Source organism: Neoarius graeffei, chromosome 10, assembly GCF_027579695.1.
Source record: "Neoarius graeffei isolate fNeoGra1 chromosome 10, fNeoGra1.pri, whole genome shotgun sequence".
NCBI lineage: Eukaryota > Metazoa > Chordata > Actinopteri > Siluriformes > Ariidae > Neoarius > Neoarius graeffei.
The window spans coordinates 63,919,706-63,931,475 of NC_083578.1; the positions used below are offsets into that span (position 1 = coordinate 63,919,706).

The window sequence follows — 11,770 nt, forward strand, 5'->3', positions numbered from 1 at the left end:
TTCAGGGGCTCTTGTGATGACTGATGCTATCATGAGTTCTAACATATTTCACCCCAAAAACTAGTTGCTGGTGCCAGGAAGTTCAGGTTAGGCCACGAAGGTGTCTTGGCCACTTTCAATAAAATGTTAAGCAATCATTCTTTCAAATCAATGCAAATAGTTAAAGAAATACAAAATCATTGCGGTTTTCAGATGTAAAATCTGCTGTAAAACTGGTCTGCAGGGAAAATCCCAGATGAACAAACCTATAAAGGAGTTTAAAATGTTCTGCATGGAATAAAGATTCATTCTAAGTCTCCTTCAAAATCCTCTCAAACCTTGTGAGACATTACAGGGGACAGAGGAGGGATCACAATATAATTAACTGTAAAGTTGGCAATATTTGGAGGAAAAAAATGCCTATATCCTGCACAATAAAAGTATCTAGTGTGATAATTATTACAAAACATACAACCATAAATCAGAAAAAGTTGGGATGGTGTGTAAATGCAACAATGCAAAACCACATTCTGCACACAAAGGCATGGCTGTGGAAGAAGAGGGTGCCTATCCCCTCTGTCCCCAATAGAGAATGTGTGGTGAATTTTGAAACGAAAAATGACGACAACAACCCCGGACTGTTGCACTACTTAAGAGTTTATTTGGGAAAAAAATAAATAATAAAATTCATGAGGTAAAACGCCAAATAATGTGCTGTTGTATTGTTTTGAGTGCAATACAGACCAAAGATTATTTACAGGTCATTTGTTTTCAGTTTTAATTTCAACATACCGTCCCAACATTTTCTGATGTGGGGTTGTACATACACCATTCCAACTGCTGAGAGAAATAACACATGAGAGGAATGGGAACTGGGAATATAGTCACATCCAATAAAAGTCACCTGACAAACATATTGTGTGTCCAAGTTATGTGAATTGCACTACTGTATATTTGCTGAGACTATACAGTGAACTGTAGTTATCATGTGTCCACATGGCGGAATATAGAGCCCTGTGTAATTTGGTCAGGATCAATAAAATATTATCACGCTTTGTTGATAAGAGTCTTCCAAAGTAAAGCCTTTCTCAAATGTAACTTAAGGCCACTTCTTTAGTAGATGTCAGGAGTGTTTGCTGTTACATTTGTTTAGACTTCCTTTTGTTTTATATGCCTTCCTAAGAAAAGGGGAATGTGTAACTAGACTAGAATAAATACACTATCCATAAAAGTAAATGACGTTTAAGTTTTAACTTGTGGTGTTTTCATATAAAGATGAACTTGAGCTCAGAACGAAAAAAAATAATTCAGTAAAATGTATTCACACTTAAATTCAAGTCCATTTGAATTTCTTTAACTCCTCGAATGCAAGGGTCTGTAAAGGTATGGGGTTGTGTCAGTGCCCTTGGCAAAGCTAGCTTACACTTCTGTGATGGCAGCATTAATGCAGAAAAGTACAATGAGACTTTGGAGTAACATGTGTTGCCTTCAAGATGACATCTCTTCCAGGGATATTTCAACAAGACAATGCAAAACCACATTCTACACATGTTACAAAGGCATAGCTGCGGAAGAAGAGGGTGCCTGTCCACTCAGTCCCCAACAGAGAATGTAAATTTAAAAGAAATTTGATGTAGAGGGAACTTTTTATAGGCTACCTATATGGGGGTCATGGCCATGAAATAAAGATTTTCCTATTGGTACTCAGCAGGGAAACAAGCAAATAAGGAAAAACACAACTAGCTTAGAAGGAAATCTTCCTGGTGGTCCAGAATAAAATAAAGAATATTTTTGGTTATTAATATAGAATAGAAAATGATTTAGAGAAAAACAATTTTCAAAATACAACCCCAGTTCCAAAAAAGTTGGGACACTGTGTAAAACATTAATAAAAACAGGATGTGAAGATTTGCAAATCAAGGAAACCCTATATTTCATTGAAAATAATACAAAGACAACATATCAAATGTTGAAACTGAGAAAAGTTATTGTTTAGAAATAATATTTTAGAAATCATGGACACCACATCCTCCAGGCTAAAGAGGAAAGGGACCATCCGGATTGTTATCAGGGCACAGTTCAAAAGCCAGCATCTGTGATGGTATGAAGGTGCATTACTGCACATGACATGGGTAGCTTGTACATCTGGGAAGGCATCATTAATGCTGAATGATATATATACACATTTCAGAGCAATATGCTGCCATCCAGACAAAATCTTTTTCAGGGAAGGCCTTCCTTCTTTCAGCAAGACAATGCCAAAGTGCTTTCTGCACAGATAAAAACTGCATAGCTTCATATTAAAAGAGTCCAGGTGCTAAACTGGCCTGCCTGCAGTCCAGACCTATCTCCCATTTAAAATAAAGGGAAAGAGGTCGCACTGTGCATGCAGATATTTATTATTTGAATAAATATCTACATACATAGTGCGGCCTCTTTCCTTTCTTTTGAACTGACTATATGTTAGGCCATCACTCTCAGAATTAATAAAAACGTATTGAGTGAAGCCTGCTCCTACCATTATGCACTGTCTCCCACTTAAAACATTTGGCGCATTATGAGGCACAAAATACGACAAAGGAGACTCCAAACTGTTGAACAACTGAAATTGTATATCAGGCAAGAACATTTCTCTTTCAAAACTATAGCAATTGGTCTCCTCAGTTCCCAAATGTTTATGAAGTGTTGTTAAAAGTAGAGGGGATGCAACACAGTGGTAAACATGCCCCTGTCACAACTTTTTGAAACATGTTGCTGACATCAAATTCAAAATGAGCATATATTTAAAAAAAAAAAAACAATAACATTTCTCAGTTTTAACATTTGATATGTTGTCTTTGTACTATTTTCAGTTAAATATAGGGTTTCCATGATTTGCAAATTATCGCATTCTGTTTTTATTTACAGCTTACACAGCATCCCAACTTTTATGGAACTGGGGTTGCATGATGTGTTTTCTCATCTTTTTTTTTTTTTAAAAAAAGGCCATATAGCCAGAAACAAGCCTTTCATAGCATGCTGTGATTTTGCCAAGTGTGGTGGAGCTAAGACTTTTTCAAATCTGAAAGTATTTCAAGCAAAAGTATTCACAAATGGACAAAAATGCTGAAATGAACATATTTTGTTGAGTTCTGATATTTATTTAGGGTGAGAAAAGACGTTATAGGTAAACAAAACAAAATTATTGTTTCGACTTGTATTCTCTCTTAGAAACTGCAAAACAGTTGATGCAAAATTATTGACACCTACACAATTAATAATTTTTGAAGCCTCAACAGTTTACTGGACAAACAGTTCTGACAGATAAAAGATGTACAGCTGATAAAATATAGTGCCTTGAAAACGTATTCATACCCCTTGAACTTTTTCACATTTTTCCACCTTACAACCACAAACTTAAAATTTTTTATTGAGATTTTATGTGATAGACCAACACAGAGTAGCACATAATTGTGAAGTGAAACGAAAATGATAAATGGTCTTCAAAATTTTAAACAAATAAAAATCTGAAAAATGTGGTGTGCATTAGTATTCAGCCCCCTTGCGTCAATACTTTGTAGAGCCACCTTTTGCTGCAATTACAGCTGCAAATCTTTTGTGGTATGTCTCGACCAGCTTTGCACATCTACACACTGAAATTTTTGCCCATTCTTCTTTGCAAAATAGCTCAAGCTCAACCAGATTGGATGGAGAGCGTCTGTGAACAGCAATTTTCAAGTCTTGCCACAGATGCTCAATGGGATTTAGGTCTGGACTTTGACTGGGCCATTCTAACACATGAATATTCTTTGATCTAAACCATTCCATTGTAGCTCTGGCTGTATGTTTAGGGTCACTGTCTTGCTGGAAGGTGAATCTCCTTCCCAGTCTCAAGTCTTTTGCAGCCTCCAACAGGTTTTCTTCTAGGATTGCCCTGTATTTAGCTCCATCCATCTTCCCATCAACTCTGAACAGCTTCGCTGTCCCTGCTGAAGAAAAGCATCCCCATAGCATGATGCTGCCACCCCCATGTTTCACAGTGGGGATGGTGTGTGCAGGGTGATGAGCAGTGTTAGTTTTCCGCCACACATAGCGCTTTGCATTTAGGCCAAAAAGTTCAACTTTGGTCTCAAGCACCTTTTTCCGCATGTTTGCTGTGTCCCCTACATGGCTTCTGGCAAACTGCAAACGGGACTTCTTATGCCTGTCTTTCAACAATGGCTTTCTTCTTGCCACTCTTCCAAAAAGACCAGATTTGTGGAGTGTACGACTTGTAGTTGTCCTGTGCACAGATTTTCCCACCTGAGCTGTGGATTTCTGCAGCTCCTCCAGAGTGATCATGGGCCTCTTGGCTGCTTCTCTGACCAGTGCTCTCCTTGCTTGCTCTGTCAGTTTAGGTGGACGGCCATGTCTTGGTAGGTTTGCAGTTGTGCCATACTTTTTCCATTTTTGAATGATGGATTGAACAGTGCTTCTTGAGATGTTCAGAGCTTGGGATATTTTTTTATAACCTAACCCTGCTTTAAACTTCTCCAGAACTTTATCCCTGACCTGTCTGGTGAGTTCTTTGATCTTCATGATGCTGTTTGTTCTTCAGTGTTCTCTAACAAACCACTGAGGCCTTCAGAGAACAAATGTATTTATGCTAAGAATAAATTACACACAGTAGGACTCTATTAACTAATTAGATGACTTCTGAAGGCAATTGATTGCACTGGATTGTATTTAGAGGTATCAGAGGACAGGGGGCTGAATACTAATGCGCACCACATTTTTCAGATTTTTATTTGTTTAAAATTTTGAATGACCATTTATCATTTTCGTTTCACTTCACAATTATGTGCTACTCTATGTTGGTCTATCACATAAAATCTCAATAAAAAACTTTTAAGTTCGTGGTTGTAAGGTGGAAAAATGTGAAAAAGTTCAAGGGGTATGAATACTTTTTCAAGGCACTGTAGGTCATACACAGTACCCTCTGAAAGTATTGGAACAGCAAGACCAATTAATTTGTTTTTTTTGTACACTGAATACACTTGGTTTGAGATCAAAAGTTGAATGTGAAACGAGAGATCAGAATTTCAGCTTTATGTATGGAAAATGTTATTTTGACCGAAAGGTTGACCTTGACTGGATGACCCTCAAAATATTGGAGGTTCTATTTGAGACCAATGCCCATCTATCCTGAAAGTTTCATGAAGATTGGTATAGCCATTTTCCTGTAATGTTACTAACAAACAAACAAACCCCACCGAAAACAATACCTCTCCCCCTGGTAGACTCTGTCCCGGGCAAGGTAATCACACTTAATATTTGGTTGCATATCCACTCCTTGCAATAACTCCATCAAGCTGGCAACCCACTGACATCACCAAGCTGTTGCAGTCTTCATTCATTTTTCTGATGTCAGTGGGTCAGCAGGTTGATTCAGTTTTTGCATGGATTTAGGTCATGGGGTAAGGTCTTGGGTTAAGAACTTGTGATTGACTTGGTCAATCTGAAACCTTCCATGTTTTTTCCTCTGATGAAGTCTTCATGGCCTTTGTCTCTTCAGTTGTCAACCATACAACGGCACAAAAATATTCCTGATACAAGTGCTATTGTAAATGCTATATTCATCCCACTAAAAATGGCCAAACATGTACACCAGCAAGATATCTATATCAAAGAAAAAAGAACACCATAAAAATGCTTTATTTCATGGCAGCCTTTCAAGATTCTGATTTTTAAAAGGAAGGTTCAGAGAACAGAAATGAGTGCTAATATGATAAAGTAGAGTTAATTAAATGATTCATGCTTGCTATCCAACAAACCATAAAAGCACAAGTTCATAGATTATCATGCTCCACACAGGAGAGCACAAGGTTATATTGTATGTAGCTTAAGCATAATTAAATATTTTGGAATGGAAAGAAAAATGTTAATCTTACCCTGCAATTCTGTTTGCTTGATTCAGTTTGTTGTTCGTTCTTTTGGTTTAGTTCCACATACAAAAAAAATGGACATGACAGCAGTTGGCATACTAAATAAATTCCCATCAATATGGAGGGCCAGATGCAAGGGGTTTTGGTGCAATGCTCCCCAAGACCAACATATACTGCAGCAACTGTAAAAAGTAAGAAAAGCAGAGATGTAAGAATACCAGGAAGGTCAGAAGATAACATTCTCTTGAATGTGGTAAAAATATATGGTTAAAAACTAAAATACATATTCATACAAGATATATACGGTACAGTATGTATGATAATTGTGCTGGCTATGAATTTCTGGAAGACAAAGGAAATAATATATTCTTACTTGTAAAACAAAAGTTTATGAATGCAACCACTTTGAGTACCCAGCAGGAAATCTTCTTTCTGAAATTTGCAATGAAAAATATCTCTCTTTTGTTCTTGGATCAAAGATAAATGTACAGAAGGAGTAAGATCAATTGTTATTGCTCAACCATTTAATTTTTACAGTGTGCATAAACTAACACTTTAAGAAAACACTCACAATTCATGGCTCGGTCCAGAGAAAAAGAATATTAAAATCGTTTGTACCAAGTTCAGGCTAGCTGCCACTCCTGCCAGAATTTTGCCCTCAACCTATATGTGTACAGAGTCATGAACACACACAGACAAATACACACACAGATGGAAAGACCATAGGATTTAATTTTCAGCATGAATGTTGCTGGACGTTATTCTGGCTAAACATAAATGAACACTTAATCCTTGACATCTGATAAGCTAACTATAGGTAATTATTTCTTGTTTTGTGTTTCTCTATTCAGTGCATCTGTTATATATTGTTAATATTGTTAACCTCTGTGTATTACCCAAAATTAGAACTATGATTATACATTATTTATAGTTGATGTGGCAGATTAAGGACATTGGGTATAAATGAGGCTGATCCAGAAATAAGCTAGAACTAGCTGGAATAAATTGTTGAAAACATATTCTTACTTGATTGGTGTCTATCATTAAGAGGATGAAAGCAGCCACTGAAAACAGCAAGGACAGAAATGATGTCACCTGTAAAATAAGATAGATAGATAAAATTATATGTAAGATTAATTTTGCATGTAATGTAACTTTAATGTATTTTTATAATTAATATATTATACAATAGGTGGCACAGTGGTGTAGTGGTTAGCGCTGTCGCCTCACAGCAAGAAGGTCCGGGTTCGAGCCCCGTGGCCAACGAGGGCCTTCTGTGCGGAGTTTGCATGTTCTCCCCGTGTCTGCGTGGGTTTCCTCCGGGTGCTCCGGTTTCCCCCACAGTCCAAAGACATGCAGGTTAGGTTAACTGGTGACTCTAAATTGACTGTAGGTGTGAATGTGAGTGTGAATGGTTGTCTGTGTCTATGTGTCGGCCCTGTGATGACCTGGCGACTTGTCCAGGGTGTACCCCGCCTTTCGCCCATAGTCAGCTGGGATAGGCTCCAGCTTGCCTGCGACCCTGTAGAACAGGATAAAGCGACTAGAGATAATGAGATGAGATATATTGTACAATAATTAAATTGTAATGAATAGATTTTACCTTCGTCCAAGCACATTCACGGGCTCTCGCTAAGAAAGGAGCACACTCAGCAAGAGAAAGATAGCTGAGCCAATGTAGAGTTAGAGATGATTCAAGCTAAGACACACACATAAACAGAGAGAGAGAGAGACTATCAACCAAGAAAAAGATGTGTAAATGCACATAAATATAAACATTGTTAATTAAAACAAATAAATAAATAATAATAGGCGGCACGGTGGTGTAGTGATTAGCGCTGTCGCCTCACAGCAAGAAGGTCTGGGTTCGAGCCCCGTGGCCGGCGAGGGCCTTTCTGTGTGGAGTTTGCATGTTCTCCCTGTGTCCGCGTGGGTTTCCTCCGGGTGCTCCGGTTTCCCCCACAGTCCAAAGACATGCAGGTTAGGTTAACTGGTGACTCTAAATTGACCGTAGGTGTGAATGTGAGTGTGAATGGTTGTCAGTGTCTATGTGTCAGCCCTGTGATGACCTGGTGACTTGTCCAGGGTGTACCCCGCCTTTCGCCCGTAGTCAGCTGGGATAGGCTCCAGCTTGCCTGCGACCCTGTAGAACAGGATAAAGCGGCTAGAGATAATGAGATGAGATGAATAATAACTTTTTGATTAATTTCTTAAATTGGGACACCCAATCAAAAAGAGCAAATCAATGTACTATGTAAATACTAATGACACGTTAATGACACAATAATGTCAGCATGCTGAAATGATCAAAATAAATACAGTGGTGCTTTAAAGTTTGTGAACCCTTTAGAATTTTGTATATTTCTGCATAAAAATGACCTAAAACAACATCAGATTTTCACACAAGTCCTAAAAGTAGATAAAGAGAACCTAGTTAAACAAATGAGACAAAAATATTATACTTAGCCATTTATTTATTGAGCAAAATGATCCAATATTACATACCTGTGAGTGGCAAAAGTATGTGAACCTCTAGGATTAGCAGCTAAATTGAAGGTGAAATTAGAGTCAGGTGTTTTCAATCAATGGGATGACAATCAGGTGTGAGTGGGCACCCTGTTTTATTTAAAGAACAGGGATCTATCAAAGTCTGATCTTCACAACACATGTTTGTGGAAGTGTATCATAGCACGAACAAAGGAGATTTCTGAGGACCTCAGAAAAAGCATTGTTGATGCTCATCAGGCTGGAAAAGGTTACAAAACCATCTCTAAAGAGTTTGGACTCCACCAATCCACAGACAGATTGTGTACAAATGGAGGAAATTCAAGACCATTGTTACCCTCCCCAGGAGTGGTCGACCAACAAAGATCACTCTGCAGTTTGCTAAAGATCATGTGGACAAGCCAGAAGGCTATTGGAAAAATGTTTTGTGGACGGATGAGACCAAAATAGAACTTTTTGGTTTAAATGAGAAGCGTTATGTTTGGAGAAACGAAAACACTGCATTCCAGCATAAGAACCTTATCCCATCTGTGAAACATGGTGGTGGTAGTATCATGATTTGGGCCTGTTTTGCTGCATCTGGGCCAGGACGGCTTGCCATCATTGATGGAACAATGAATTCTGAATTATTCCAGTGAATTCTAAAGGAAAATGTCAGGACGTCCATCCATGAACTGAATCTCAAGAGAAGGTGGGTCATGCAGCAAGACAACGGCCCTAAAGACACAAGTTCTTCTACCAAAGAATGGTTAAAGAAGAATAAAGTTAATGTTTTGGAATGGCCAAGTCAAAGTCCTGACCTTAATCCAATCGAAATGTTGTGGAAGGACCTGAAGCGAGCAGTTCATGTGAGGAAACCCACCAACATCCCAGAGTTGAAGCTTTTCTGTACGGAGGAATGGGCTAAAATTCCTCCAAGCCAGTGTGCAGGACTGATCAACAGTTACTGGAAATGTTTAGTTGCAGTTATTGCTGCACAAGAAGGTCACACCAGATACTGAAAGCAAAGGTTCACATACTTTTGCCATCATTTTCCTCAATAAATGAATGGCCAAGTATAATATTTTTGTCTCTTTTGTTTAACTGGGTTCTCTTTATTGACTTTTAGGACTTGTGTGAAAATCTGATGATGTTTTAGCTCATATTTATGCAGAAATATAGAAAATTCTAAAGGGTTTACAAACTTTCAAGCACCACTGTAACTGTTTAGGATTGGTTTGTTGGTGCTATTGCTTTAAAATTTTAATTGTCAAACATAACAAATAAATCTGCTCTGCCCATTTCACCACTGAATTTCAGTATCAACAGAAACACTGAAATAAACGAGAAAAAAAAACCCACACACTTTATCCTACCTGCAGCTAGAAACATTTTTGGTACATTGGCCTGGGAGGCACTAGATTGTTGACTCCTTTTGTCCAAAACACAAACTCAATATATTGCAGCATTTGTCTACATTTAAGGTGCACTCAATTCTCCCATCAAAACCTCTCTTTAAATGTGTATTAAATAAAATGGCTTTTCAGTAAACAGAACTGAGCATTATTATATTAGATATCAAATAAATATTAAAATATAATTCCATTTAAACACTGATTCAGTCGCACAGTGAAATGTGCTGTAATGCACTGATGCCACATACTGAGGAGATAGCCAGGGTACTTTTTTTTTTCTTTCAAATTTCCCTCAGACTACTGGTGCAAATTCTACCAATCAAAATTTATTTTATTGGATGTGTCGCTGCCTCTATGAAATTAGGTATTCTCTTGAAAGGCAGAACATGCCTGTATAGTGCATGAGATACCATTTTATGGTGATATCTGTAACACTTTGCTTGGGATTGGGAATGGGTGTGCTTGATTTCAAGACTGGAGATCTTGAATGGAGATACTGTAAATGTTATAATGTGACTTGTAATTCTTGACTTAACAAAGGATGATTTTTGGAGTTCATGCAGTGACAGTTTATATTTACATTCCATTGTAGATTTCTTTCTACCAAAGCTAACGTGGGTGCTGCTGTGACAATTCATCCCACTACATTAGCTTCCCAAATGACAATTAAAGCCTTCAGACTCCTGGCTATCTCACTAGATGACTGACTCACCCTGCTAAAATCACATTCCAAAGCCTATTTCCATGTTGTATAATACTTGAAATTCTCTCTCTCTCTCTCTCACACACACACACCTGTTTGTCTAATTTAAATAAATGAAATAATTGTCTACATACCCAAAAAGTTTCCGGTGGAGCAGCTGTTGTGAAGAAATTAGAGATGGTATGATCTAAAGTAATTCAAAATATATAACAGAGCTATAAGAACTTAAGTACGATTAAAGTTCAGCATACAATTGCAAAAGTCTTGGCACCCTGGCCAAATTACATGTTCTATTGATTTTTAAAGTAGACACATACTGCAGCAAGCTATATTCTTTTTGCAAATATTAATGCACAATTACTTTATATTTGATGAGCCTATAAAATAGAAAAAATAAAAAGTTGTTGCATGTGCATATATGGGTCTGTCTCAGAAACTGGGTACTGTGGGGGTACCCCACTAAATATACACAGTCAATAAACTATACGGTTTTGAATGGTGATGGTTTTAATTTGAAATAAAATTATGAAAAAAATAATGCAGATAAAACTAAATCTTTGATGTGAATATTCAGAATTTGGCAAAAATTCTGCAAATTTGTGGAAAAATGGCAGCTTGATCTGGGACATGATAAATGGTTGACTACATCGCATTCCCTTAAAAAGGTTGTAGTCCACTGAAAAGTCTACAGTTATCACTAATTGTATTTTAAGTTGTAACTTTATATACCTAAGGATTGGTGCGCTCACAGAATAGTCATAACCATAATAAAACATCATGCAAAATATTTGATCACCGTTGTAGGGTATATGTATGTGCAATTGGTCTTAAGTGATCAATCTCATTAAATCAGTCTCATTAAATCATTAGATCAATCTCATTAAATCAGTCTCATTAATAATACCATTAATTTTGGTGCTTAATAATAAATTACCAAACAGCTAAATTATGGTATATTCCAAATTGTTATGACTGCTACCAATGCAACAATAATGGCTCACTTACCGTATTACCTAAATACTACAACCAATGGCGTTCATATACACTTGGAATTCTTTGAGATTGGGTGATTTCGAAAATATGGAAGTAACACAGATACAGTTTAACAATTAATTGAATTTATTATAACAAAGAAAAAAAATGAATAATAGCAGCTGAAATCTTCGGCAAACAGTGAGGTATGTGTGTACATGGGAGTGTGTGTGTGTGTGTGTGTGTGTGTGTGTGTGTGTGTGTGTGTGTGGCCTGTGGCCTAAAACAAAAGGATTAGCTCTGGGTTGCTAGCT

At 37.4% G+C, this 11,770-nt stretch overlaps 2 long non-coding RNA genes across 2 annotated transcripts; both read right to left on the bottom strand.

Moving 5' to 3' along the window:
- Positions 1-5,928: 5,928 nt before the first annotated feature.
- Positions 5,929-6,534, bottom strand: LOC132892571 (uncharacterized). The gene is made up of 3 exons (XR_009655459.1): positions 6,454-6,534; positions 6,256-6,314; positions 5,929-6,064 (listed from the first exon to the last, which is right to left on the bottom strand). It is a non-coding gene; the product is annotated as an uncharacterized LOC132892571 (long non-coding RNA).
- A 372-nt stretch (positions 6,535-6,906) lies between these two features.
- Positions 6,907-10,673, bottom strand: LOC132892572 (uncharacterized). Its single transcript, XR_009655460.1, has 3 exons — positions 10,619-10,673; positions 7,486-7,581; positions 6,907-6,977 (listed from the first exon to the last, which is right to left on the bottom strand). It is a non-coding gene; the product is annotated as an uncharacterized LOC132892572 (long non-coding RNA).
- Positions 10,674-11,770: the final 1,097 nt, after the last annotated feature.